Genomic DNA, 13271 nt, shown 5'->3' on the forward strand with positions numbered 1-13271 from the left:
GTAAAATGACTACCATCAAAACGTATTAGAGGGTTCTAGTAGTGCCTTATGGCTCTATATCTAATTCAAACAATGTTATAGTACTGGTAAAGCAAAGTGCTAGTACTGAAGTAACATTCAGCACAACGGACTATTACATGCAAAGTGAAGTGGGGGCATATCAGCAACGAGGCGATAAAAAATTATCGCCGCTTTTCCGTGCGTTTTTGGGCGAAAAGCGGCGATAATTTTATCGCCTAATCAGCAAGGTCAAGCTATCGCGTGAAACCTTGCATTAGCGCCTGAATTCTGAACGCCCAGCTTTGCATCTCTAATTAGATGCAAAGTGGGCGTTACTGCCCTGACATGACTGGAGAAATGTCGCTAAGCGACATTTCTCCTATCATCAAGACCTATCGTTAACCCCTGTTATCGCTACTTTCCTTACGCCTGCTTCAGGACTGACTAAGCCATGATATCCTATGGAAGGTGGATATCATGGCTAAGTTTGCTTTGCCCTATCATCAAGCTAACGCCAAACTTCGTGAGATTATCGCTGGGTTTCTAGCGATAATCTCACGTTTGGCAGTTAGCGCTAGGATTTTTATTGCTTTTGAGATAAGTGTTGCTAATAGCACGCTATCTCAGCGATAAAAACTCCACGTTAACCGGCGATAATTATCCTAGCGCTAAGTGCGCTTAGCGATAATTATCGCCGGTCCTTGAGGATTTGCCCCATAGTTATTAAATCTCTGCTGTCTTTAATGACCTTCAAGTTTCAATTATTTTATTAATGTAGACAGAATATTACCAACGTGTGAAGACTGCTATTATATAACTGTCCATCGGCCCTAGGCTCGAGAAAGGACAACTCCACATGTTTCCCTAAGGTGACTAAGAATCTGTGAAAAGTCTTAAACAGCAAATTATGAACCGTCCAAAGTGAACTGGTATTCCTAACTCAAATTCAAATTCAAATTCAAAATCATTTATTTAAGTACAATTAATTAAAACTGTTGTTTATAAAAGAAACCAGTATAGTCATACTGGAAGAAATTATAACCTTACAGTCACATAAGCCTAACAATATCCAAATCTTAAAACATTCGTCTTGAAACAGTGGCTTTTAATAATTATTTGTTTCCACTTAAACCAAGCATTTTATAAAACAAGTGTTCCATATTGTATCCAACAGATTAAATCAGACCATCATAGCTGTCATACAAGTCACCATGTTCCCCTTAAGAGTTTGCCGCAGTAATTCTCTCCTGTCTGACAATAAAACAGGACAAAAACAGACAGACCTCATTCTCCTGAGGCTTGAGCCGGGAGAAGAGAGAAGAGCTGAGCGATTACGGAAGGCAAGACATATTTCTGCGTATTTTGCACAAACCAACTGTTTTAATTTTGTTTTAAGCACTACGAGTTTTATTGTTCATGGGGCAGTTGATTTTAACCTTTTAGAGTGTCAGAATTTAAGCGGGGGCATTTAAATACACTGGAGCGAGTGACAGGAAGGGCCGCCATCTTGGGAGTAATCTAGGTCAGCAGACCAGGTGACCGAGTTCGCGCTTAAAACGTAAGCTGGCGCGAGCGCGCAGCCCTGATTCTCCTGAGGCTTGAGCCGGGAGAAGAGAGAAGAGCTGAGCGATTACGGAAGGCAAGACGTATTTTTGCGTATTTTGCACAAACCAACTGTTTTAATTTTGTTTTAAGCACTACGAGTTTTATTGTTCATGGGGCAGTTGATTTGAACCTTTTAGAGTGTCAGAATTTAAGCGGGTGCATTTAAATACACTGGAGCGAGTGACAGGAAGGGCCGCCATCTTGGGAGTAATCTAGGTCAGCAGACCAGGCAACCGTGTTCGCGCTTAAAATGTAAGCTCGCGCGAGCGCGCAGCCCTAGTTCTCCTGAGGCTTGAGCCGGGAGAAGAGAGAAGAGCTGAGCGATTACGGAAGGCAAGACGTATTTCTGCGTATTTTGCACAAACCAACTGTTTTAATTTTGTTTTAAGCACTACGAGTTTTATTGTTCATGGGGCAGTTGATTTTAACTTTTTAGAGTGTCAGAATTTAAGCTGTGGCATTTAAATACACTGGAGCGAGTGACAGGAAGGGCCGCCATCTTGGGAGTAATCTAGGTCAGCAGACCAGGCGACCGTGTTCGCGCTTAAAACGTAAGCTGGCGTGCAGCGGATGCGCGCAGTGGGCACGCTGCTGGCGCTGAAGGCCCGTCTGCGCCCGTCCGTGCCCGCTCAGCGTCCAGCGCACTGGGCCGGATATTGTAAAGGCCACCCCCCCAGAATTTTTATGCCATACACTGGATAGGCCGATAAGGAAAGGCGGAGGTTTGGCAGTGATCTATCATCACTCTATCAAGGCAGCCTTCCAGCCAATTCCTATGGATACCTGTGAAGCACTATTTTTTAATCTTACCCTCACCCATCACCGATCTGGCTGCAGGATGCAGCACACATGGATAGAGGAGAAAACGAGGAGAAATTAAAATAATTCTCCTTGTTATGCCTCACCTCAGGAGGTGTACGGATTTGGCGGTTTTTCCAGGTTTATATCACCTTGTAAATCTAGGGCAGCATTACATTTCATGGGTGTTGTGTGGGAAAACCCGCCGCAACAGCCATGGAATGTATCTCGAGAGCAGAGTAAGGCAACACAGTGATTTGCACTGCAGTCGCCTTGCTCATTATTTATGAGGCCACTCATAGCCATGCAGGGTGGCTTTGTGTGGCTTCATAAATGTTTATGAGAGCCCTGTGTCATGCATATACCACTTTATGTGGTGCAAAAGTGATGCAAGGCTCATAAATAAGCCCTTGGGGCTTATTTACAAGCCCTGTGCACCACCAGAATGTCACTTTTTGTGAGGTTCCGGTGACACACAGGGCTTAGCCATATCTACAAGGCCATGTAAAGCCACACTGCATGGCTTATCGTGGGCTTGTAGATATGGAGTGATTTAACACAGCGCAAGTCGCTGCGTTGCCTCACATTACGATGAGAAGGTGTGCCATGGGCGTTTTGGTGGGTGTTCCCACGTAACACCCAAGGCATTTGACACAATACCAGATGTACAACAAGCTGTAAACCTGGGACTGCATCAAAAACCTCCGCCTCTCCAGGGGAGGCATAAGGGAGGTACAATGAGGAGAATTAACATTATTATTATTCATGTTTTCCTTTTCTATGTGTGCTGCATTCAGCAGCATGCATATAGAGAGGAAATTGCCTCTATTAAGGGAAACCTTCCTGCACAAAAAAACAATCATCCCAACAATGCAGGCACTCTTGCAAGGGTGCCTGTGTTGGTGCAAGGCAGCCCTTTGATCCCCGGGCGAGAACAGGGCGAAAGGACAGGAATGTGCCATATCTTATAGATAAAGTGCATTCCTGCCCTTTTCCTTTGACTTAGGGCAGCGCACCAGGGAATCTGGTGGTGCTGCCCTACACCAAAGAATTGATATTTATGTTCTTTTTTTTCCCCACAGTTTTATTAGCGCAAACTTGACCCAAAAGTATCAGGTATCACAGCGCTTTACATTAGCACCAGTTACCTTACACAAGGACACATAAATTGTTTTAGGCATGGGGAGATTAAGTGATTTGCCCAGAATCACAGGATGTTGAGCGTCATTGCCGAAACTCGACCTCGATTCCCCAGCTTTGAGATCGACAGCTCTAGTCTGTTCGGCCACATCCTCTCCCCATGTTCTGTTCATGCCTGTACTGTCTTCCAAAGGTGAAACAGATATAAGGTAATGCTTAGAGGGTAAGTTCTTAACAAGTTCATGTTGGGACCGGAATGTAGCCAGAGCTGAGACCAATTGGAGGGTGTGTCATGTCATGTTATGGTGCTTTGTTACAGTGGCCCTCTTAAATACAAAGATAAACATTATGCAGTTAAGATTGGTACAGAAAAGTAGGAGGAACGTGTTACCCACGATTTAACAAACCCAATCTCATTCCATATATAACTGTGATTTCAGTGGCTAAATAAATCTTTAAAATCTTCTAACTCTAATGTCCAAGATTGGTTGACTTCTCGACGCTGTTAATGTGAAACCAGCTTTCATCTCGGCATTGCAGCAGTCCAGGAAAACGTTCTAAATTATGGATGGGTTCTGTGTTGTTTCCCTTCTTTAGGAAGGGGGTACATTAAATTCCAATAATTATAGGTCATTGGAAATGCTAAGTCATATATGCTAAGGTCTGGCAAACATCCCCATGTCCATGCCTGCTACAGTGGACCCAACATAATGTGGTTCTTCTACTTACTCAAACTGGTTTCTGTGTGAAACATTCAATGATACCAAGTGGGCAAACGTGGCTTGATTCATGCAAAATATGCCATTTATATGGTTGCCTGAAGTCAGATAGACCACAACATTAGGTAGATTGTTGTCTGGAAAAAGTTATCAATTCTTCATACATCAATTAGGATCAAGATAGATAAGGCTTGAATTGCCTTTGCTACCATCAATTATAGTCAATAGTTCTCCTAATGTATGACCTTTGTGTACCCACTATAGGTACCCTATTAGTTCTGCTACCAAACAGTTTCACTGAAACCCCTTTCTTTAGGCAACCACTAAATGTCCTAAGTTCCTGGGCCTGCAAGTGTTCTTTAAAAATAATGTAAATAATAGAAAACATTAAAAGATAAGTGTTGAATGAAAGTAATATAAATTGGGGATTTCATTGGAGCATCTTAAAGTAAAACATAATATAAATGTATTTTTTATAATACAAACCTAACTTTACGGGGTGATATTATTTGATAATGCTGATCATCTTTTTGTTATCTTGCTTCTGCTTGTTAACATATGTAGCTATTACAGGAGCTTGGCAAGGGACATCTATTATTGTGCACATATTTCATTTATGTACCTGTAGAACATAAATGGTGGTACAATGTGATGGGCTGTATTTCTTATTCATTCAGATGACTGTGGTGGGGTCTTTGATTAATGTCCCACTGCTGTTTTTAATTTCCCTCAGTACATATGTGATGAAGGAAATCAGGTATTGAAGTGCACTCCAACAACCAAGTAGGGTGTGGGATGAAAATGGAGGAGACCATGAAAATGCAGAATGCACACATTCCATGGCGTACACTGACTGAAGATTACTAAACTGCAAGCATTGGCGTCCACAGAAATCTTTTCAGGGGGGCATAATTAAAAACATTTCAAGATAGTGCTGCTGGTATTATGCCGGCAGCAAGATCTTGAATTTGTTTTAAAGGGCAAGTGAAAAATCCAGGGGGGACAAGTGCTCACCCCCCTGTTTATGCCCATGACCCTAAGCGAGACCCGCAAGTTTGAAGAGCCACAGGAAATGGGCAATAACTGCCAGGAAGGGCCTGCCATACCTCTATAAATTCAGAAAACCTGACTCAGGCCAAAGGTTCTGTGAAGTAATGCAGGATTGGTGGGGATGTGTGTTATCTTAACCACCTCTTTCACCACATTTGGGATGGGTACCATTATTCCACCTTCAGCTTTTTCCAAAGGGTCTTTTCCCCAACATATAAATAAATAAAATCCCTGGTGACTAGTAGCTTTCGGCCCCCCAGAAAATGGCCAAAACATTGCTCTAATAAAAAGGGGAGCAACCCTTGCCTAAGGGGCCGCTCCCCGACGTATCCATGTAAATATCCTTGGTGTCTAGTGGCATTCTGCCCCCAGATGGACCTAAAAATATGGCCGATCTGCTCCTGGGGAAGGGGGCCAGAAAATGGCCAGAAACATTTCCCCAATAACGGGGAGTGACCCGTGCCCATGGGGCCACTCCCCGACATATACAAATACAATCCCTTGTGTCTACTGGGCCTGCGCTTCCCCAGATGACAGATTGGCATAAAAATGTCTGATCTGCTCTCGGGTGTGAGGGGGAGGCAGAATTCCTAAACAAATACATCCCCCGAGGGGAGTGACCCTTGCCCAAGGGGTCGCTCCCCGTAGTCATTATAATTAAAGATTTCCTTGGTTTCTGGTGGGTTTTGACCCCCCCCCTCCCCTCCCCGGGGAGCAGATAAGCCTAAAAATGACCGAATCAGCAGCCAGGTGTGGCTTGTGCCCCCAAGGGAGCAATTCTTGCCTAAAGGATCACTCTCCCAACAATATATCAAATAAATGCCTGGTGGTCCAGTGGTGTAGATTCCTGCACCACGATCACGGTACGATTCGCGATCGTGGAGCAGGAATCCACTCTATACAGATTCAGGGGAAAAGTCTTTTCCGCATGCGTCTGTAAACCTGAATCCCCCTCCCCGACGAAGTCTCATTTGTTGTGCGTCCTTTCTCAGGACGCGCTGGAAGCAAATGGCTTTCAGCGTGTCTCTAGCTGCACTTGATGATGTTGGCGCACCATGCGGACCCCAACACAAGCAAAAACAGAGGGTGTTGGGGGTGGCGGTGGAATGTGATAAGTAGCCTTTTTAAACATGTCTCAGATCTACCATTGCAGCCTGTGTGTTCAGTTTTAAACTGCCATTTCGACCTGGAAAAATAAACCTTTTTTCCAGTTTTAAATCTTCATTTTACATGCAAGTCACTCCTAGGGTAGGGCCTAATAGTCCATAGAACAGGGTGCATTGTAGTTAAAAAGTTAGACCTGCACCTTTACGTTTTAGATGTCCAGGTAGTGAAAAACTCTCAAATTCATATTTCACTATTGCAAGTCCATAGGATAACATTGGGTTTCCTTATTACGTATAAAAAGAGATAACTATTGCTTGGGAGTAGGCAGAAATATCTTGCCTGATATCTGAGGAATTTTTATTTAAAATCCTCCTTAAAGGTATAGTCCGATTTTAAGTCACAATTCTGAAAATGTCACTTTAAGAAAGTTGTCGTATTCTTATCCTAACCGTTTGGTGCTTGCAGCCTGTTACTAAGTCACATGACTAGGTGTATTTGACATCTAACCTTTATATATTCCTCACAGACAGTATTACAATAGAGGATCTGGGTGTTGGCAGGATGGGGCATCTTGGCTTGATGTGGGGGGGCGGGGAGACTGTCACCTACCAGAGTTGCAATTCAAAGTCATTGGTCGGCTCAAAAACAAAGGATTTCACATTGGTACATTGTGCACCCAGACAGACCGGGTCAAGGGCACGCAGGTAGGAAATTCCAGACACTTCTGTTGGGGGAAAACTCCAGAAGCTTCTTCCACTTTAAAGGAGGTATGAGGTATAAAAATGGGGCCCACAGACCCACTCTTCAGTAAACTCCTCGACCTGTAAATACTACAGAAGAAGGGCTGCCCTACTGCCAAGGACCACCCTACTGCTTGCAGCCTGCTAGGCTGTCTAAGAAGGAATCCTAGATCCGCACCATTCATCCCAGGGTGAAGTGACTTCCAGGGTAAGCTAACTGACCTCCTGTTCTGAGCTACAGCGACATAAAAGCTCCAAAGGCCTCACTAAAACAGCTCAGTTGGCCTGCTGCAACTGGACTCGCCTCGACCTGCCGGGACGTGCAACTGGACCTGCCTGAGTCCTGCATGTGTGAGTTCCAAATCCCCAAGAGGGGCCTCCCAGGTCTTGGTCCCTTGGAGTGGTATCATTTGAGCTCCTCCTTGAAGAAAAGGAGAAATCCTGAAGTTTTGGGCTCTTCGTCAGCAACAGCAGGCCTGTTCATGCCAAGATCTTGCCGCCTGTGCTGACCACCAATGCAAAGCTTCGGTGAACCCAACTCTTTGTGCTACAGCGATGACCGGCAACGCAAGATCTGCACTTCATGCTACAGCATCAACAGCCCTCAGTGAACACCAGCGTGACTTTCTAGTAACGACGATCTGCGATGCCCAGCAGGATCTTCATGCTATAGCAATGACCATCTGCGATGTCCGGCTTGCTCTTCGCGCTTCAGCGATGACCAAACATAATGCTGTCCCTGCCCATCGCAGCTCCCTCCACCGCAAACAGAACTCTTCACACTGGACTTTTGAAGGTAACTTTTTCAACGGGACTAACCTGGTCCCTGTATCCAGCACATGCTCTATCGTGGTCCGCTTGAACTTATGACATTTACCTAGTCTTGCATGCCAAGATAACCACCTTGGGCGCTTTATGGTTTTAGGCGCTATACTTACCTAACATCTTTACAACTGCATATCTCCAGTTCTACTGATTGGATTTTTGTCATTTTGGTAAATTATTACATTTTGTTTCGCTTTTTTGAAACTAGTGTGGGACTTTTCTTGTTTTGTGTTTTCACCTTATTACTTTTTAAGTGCTGCATAAGTACTTTACACATTGTCTCTAAGTTAACACTGACCGCTTTTGTGTCAAGTTAATTAGGGGTTTGCTTGTGTTGTACCCTGACAAGAATCATAGTTGCTGCTCTTGTAGGGTTTCACCCCCTCAAGCAGTAACCTACATTTCCAACACATTTAGTGACTTTTGTGGATCACCCTTTAAAGGATTGTGGCTGTTATTTGAGAAGGGCTCACAACCCCCTTAAACAACCACCCAAATGCTCACACTTTCCCAACAAAGTTAACTTGTCTTGAATAGTTTAAAAACTAAGGGATAGATTCACAAGAACGTGTGATAACTACCGCAAGAGTAGCGTAATGGTCCCCGGTGGTCCACTATTGCCTGCACATTGATGGAATGCGTGTGCTTTCTCTTGCGGTAGTGGTGTGCAGTATCCGCAGGGGGCACAGGTGGGACATGTGTGCATTCAACAGGGCCAGACTGGGAACCACAACCGGCCCTGGCAAAGTGCTCGGCCGCCCCCCCTCTCTCCCCCCACCCCCCGGGTTGGGGGTGCCGCCGAGCTCTTTGTCAGGGCTGGTTTTCGGCCGATTTTGTTACAGAGCCGATTTTGAAGCTATGCTGCAAAAACAGTCCTGTAACAAAATACGGCCCCCAGGGGCCCAAAACCGGCCCCACCCATGCGGCACACCGGGGAATTGCCCAGTGCCCGCTACGGCCAGTCCGGCCCTGGCAGTCAATTGCCCCCAACACGGCCGGGAATCCGGCTATGGCATAGAAGCCTTGCTTTGTCTCCAGCTGTTCCTGCGCAGTGTTGGGGAAGTGAAGGTACTGAGGTATGAAGCTGAGGATGGCATCCAGGACAGGTGTGATGAACTTTGATAGGGCTGGCTGTGAGACTCCTCCGACTCTGGCAGTTGTTGGTTGGAATGTCCCAGAGGCCAACAGGTGCAGCACAGCCAGCAGCTTTGTATGTGGTGGGATGTTGGTTCTCCCGTGTGTTGGGACCATCAGCATGTGGGCGATGTGGGTCATGATGCGGAGAATGGTTGTCCTTTTGAGCCTGTAGTGGGCAATGGCTCCCATGGGTGTTAGGTCTGTTAGAGTGGTGCGTTTTCGGTAGGTCCGCTGTCTTACTCTATGCTGCCTCTGTGGTGGTCCGGTTCCGGGTCCTGGGGGTGGTGGCTGTCCTGGGGGTGGTGTGGGTGGGTGTTGTGGCACTGTTGGGGTTCCAAGCTGCATGATGAGTATCTCCATGGCGTTGTTTGTTCTTCGGGTGTGGCTGTGTGCGGGGCTCCGTTGTCTACTGCAGGGAGTCGTCTGTCTTTACATCTGCTTGAGGCAGGTGTTAAATACCTGCGGCCACTGCGGCTTATCGCCTGTTTTTGGTTCGCTTCGCAGTTCTATCAGTTCGTTGTGAAAGTGGTGTTGTTGTTTTTTCGTGTGTTTTTTGCACGGGAACGCCTACTCTGCATCTCATTAGAGTTAGTTGGTGGTGTCCGCCATGGTGTTAGATTTTGGGGCAGTTATCGCGGCAATACTGGCGTTGTCTGCAGTTCACACCTGCTTGTGAATGGGGTGTTAAATCTATCTCCACTTTTGTTGCGTTAAGGTGGAGATAAATCGGAGTTGTCTCCTTGTGAATATGGCCCTAGGAGTCTAAATTTCTTAAAAGTGATAGTCCAAACTTCAATTCGAACTGCATCACTCTTATACCGCAAGCTAATGTTATTTTCATAGGAAGCTGGACAAGTGTTATTTTTATATATCGTGCATCAACTTTTACTACCCCTGTTAAAAAAGAAACGTCTCTGTAGGTCAAGAGGGTGCGGTGCCAGTATACGAAGGCACACTTTCTAGTATAGGAACACACACAAACAGCGCTCATTTTGAGGTTGACCTCACTTTTATGATTCATTTGCAAAAATAAAATACATATTGTAGCCTTCAGCCCTTCCAGCATTTGACACATGTGCGGTTCAAATTCTGTGTTTGGCTTGAATTTACATTTTTCTCATCAATGTCCTTGTACTTAAAAATGAAATTGGTAACCCTAATGACCCATGGAGTCTGGCATGTTCATTGTTTGCTTCGACCATTTGAATGAGTTTGGGTTTCCTTATGGTCATTTCGCTTTTTTTACCTTGTCTCACTAACCATCTATTCAGAGCTAACAATTTTAACAGTTGAAGGTCATTTCAGAATGAAATAAGAGGAACAGCTAGAACCATCGAAGGAATTTGAACATGACGTTTAAGGGAACAAATGTAATTCTATCGTTTGAGCCAATCAACTTCCATTCAGCACCAGAGTTTATAAATAAACAACCACATTGTGGCGCAGAACTCCAGCAAGGTTTTTTTAAATCAAATTTTATAAGTATGGTTGAGCAGACGTTCCAAAAGTTGCAAAGAGGGACTATGCATCGTATTATACATGATTTCTTATAACCCAAAATCTTGCATCTTTTCTTTACCTTAATTATATACTGACGTTCCCAGTTATAGCCGCTTCCCTGCTCCAGTCTCTGCAAAGAGGAAATGTGTATGAATATATGTATTTATATGATATTTCCGTAAATTTAGGCAAAAGGCAGCTGAGCACTGTACACGATGAGAGACAAGCGTATAGTCAACAAGAGGAGAGGCTGTGGACAGTTAATGGTGTAATTTATGCGTTATGATGTTCTTTAAAAAGGTGAGTCTGCACCTTTTTATTAAAGTTGAGTAGTGCTGGTGAGGTCCTGATTGATTCGGTGATCATGTTGCAAATCCAGGGTGAATCAATGGAAAAGGACTGTTGTCTTGGTGTTTCTATTTCACACTTCTTAGTCAGCAGTCTGATGGTGTCCCGTTAGCAGATGTGCCAAGAAGCACCAGCAGTGGCGAGCTTGCCTGCAAGATAGGTTGGTTGTGATGGCTTTGTAAATGATGCAGAACACAATAATGGGTGGAGTGAGAGCGTGTCTAGGCCCGCCATGCAACCTCCTTAAATGTATATAAGTGGAGTGTGCAGTTCCTAAAAGAATCAGAAAAGGAAACAGAACAGGCAGTAGGTTGGTATGGGTCTGCGCAAGCCAGATAAGAGAAGGCTTTGAGGGAGTTCAGTATATCAGACAGATCTGGTAGACATCTGGCTGCCCATTGCTGGAATCTACAGGAGGGAGTGGGCCTAAGAGATGAAGGAGGCTCGGTACATTTGATGTGTTGTCGGAAATATATAGAACAGATGAGGGAATTTGGGTTTATATATGATCTTTTATCCAAATTTTAATGCGCATCAATGTGCAGACAATTCACAATTTCATAAAATAAATATATTGTGTAAATATTCTTTTGTTATACTGTTTCAATGTTATTTTTAATTACTAAAATGACAGCGAAGTCTGCAAGTAAACAAGACAATGCAAGTGTTGATATTGAAGGGAAAAATTCTCATTAAACTTTCCCTATTCAAGAGTAACTACTGGAAATGCTACTCTCCTATACATTTGATCCACCGCTATCAAGATTTAAAAATGTAAGCAGACACAGCACATGGTACAGAACGAGAAGTGTGCAACATGCAGAACTTTCCAAAGTTTAACTGCCATTACTGTATACTAATATACAAGTTACAAAACAGTGAATGAATCTTGGGCTGATTTAGAATGGGTGGTTACTTTAAACCTACCAAATACTGGCAGAAGTGGTCACAATTGACACATAATTGATGGATGGAATGCCGAACAAATCAAAAAATTCACCCCCAGTCAAGAGATCTGGGTTAAATCCATCATTCTTTAGCTCATCGTGCCACCCCAGTTTAGACCTAGCCATATGCAAATCAGTCTTGACCCTGTGCCTCATGGGAACAGTCCAGCCCGAACTGCCAAGCCAGGTCCTCCCTGGACTGGAAACAAGCATCCTAGGACCGGATTCAGGATTCCACCCCTCTTCAGCCAGGATAGCTTGACTCCAGTGGCACAGTGAGCCTGCCATTGAACTAGCCAGGATAGAACTGAGGCGTTAGCAGATTATCCACTTCCAAATAAACTCCAGGTATTGTTTCCATTGATATATTGTTTTAGAGACAGATTAATATGCTCATTGATTTACAGAGTATCCATAACCATTTTGAAAATAAAATGTTCAAGACTTTATCTTCTATAGGGGTTATTCAATTTTGATAAGGCATTTGTCCTTACTCTATAATGTATTAACTACTATAAGAATCATTTCATTGTCAGCAGCTGTTGAGTCCAAATGGTTTGTTGACAGCATTGAGAAAAGTTTTCCATAAGTAGTTGTCACCGACCTGTGGAAATAGATGACCAAAAGCAACAATTGGAAAACATGCTAAAGGGTCTGCTTAAGCAATGTCAAACATTGGGGTTCATTGTTGTCTGACTTGTCTTTCTTGGAGTCTGTGCTTTTCATTTGAAACTATCTATATTAATAAGAGCTAAGCCATGAATGTCTATGATCTTACAATTATAAAACCTGGAGAAACCATTAATTATTGCATCAGTGGGTGTACAGCATGCATACATATGATATGATATGGCATGTACAATATGTCATTTATTTCAGTGTCTCCTCCTGGACAGTGCCTCTAAAACGGCGATAACGGCCTTGATAATATGCTCTTGTGAATTCATATAGAAACCCAGGTTCCGGTGTGAACATGGGCTTCTATGGGAATTCTCCAGGGCGTATTATCAAGCCGATTATCGCCGTCCTTGATAATATGCCCCTAAGTGATTCTGCTACTGAATATTGACTTCAAAAATAACGACATACAACAATATCAAAGTCATAATAAAGAAAAACATAATGTCAACAACTCTAGGCTCATAATTAAAACAACAAACACTTCAAATCTCCAATATCAACCCACAAAAACTGTCTAATACCTAAATATACATTACAATAATATTGATTTTTAAATCAGCATAGAAAATTAAAACTTAAATATATTGGTAACATATAGAATATGTATTTATATATTGAATATATTCAAAATAAAATTATCATATTGATCTTTAAAAATATGCAATACTTTTTAC

The sequence above is a fragment of the Triturus cristatus genome, chromosome 2_2 (genome assembly GCF_964204655.1).
Source record: "Triturus cristatus chromosome 2_2, aTriCri1.1, whole genome shotgun sequence".
NCBI classification, from domain to species: domain Eukaryota; kingdom Metazoa; phylum Chordata; class Amphibia; order Caudata; family Salamandridae; genus Triturus; species Triturus cristatus.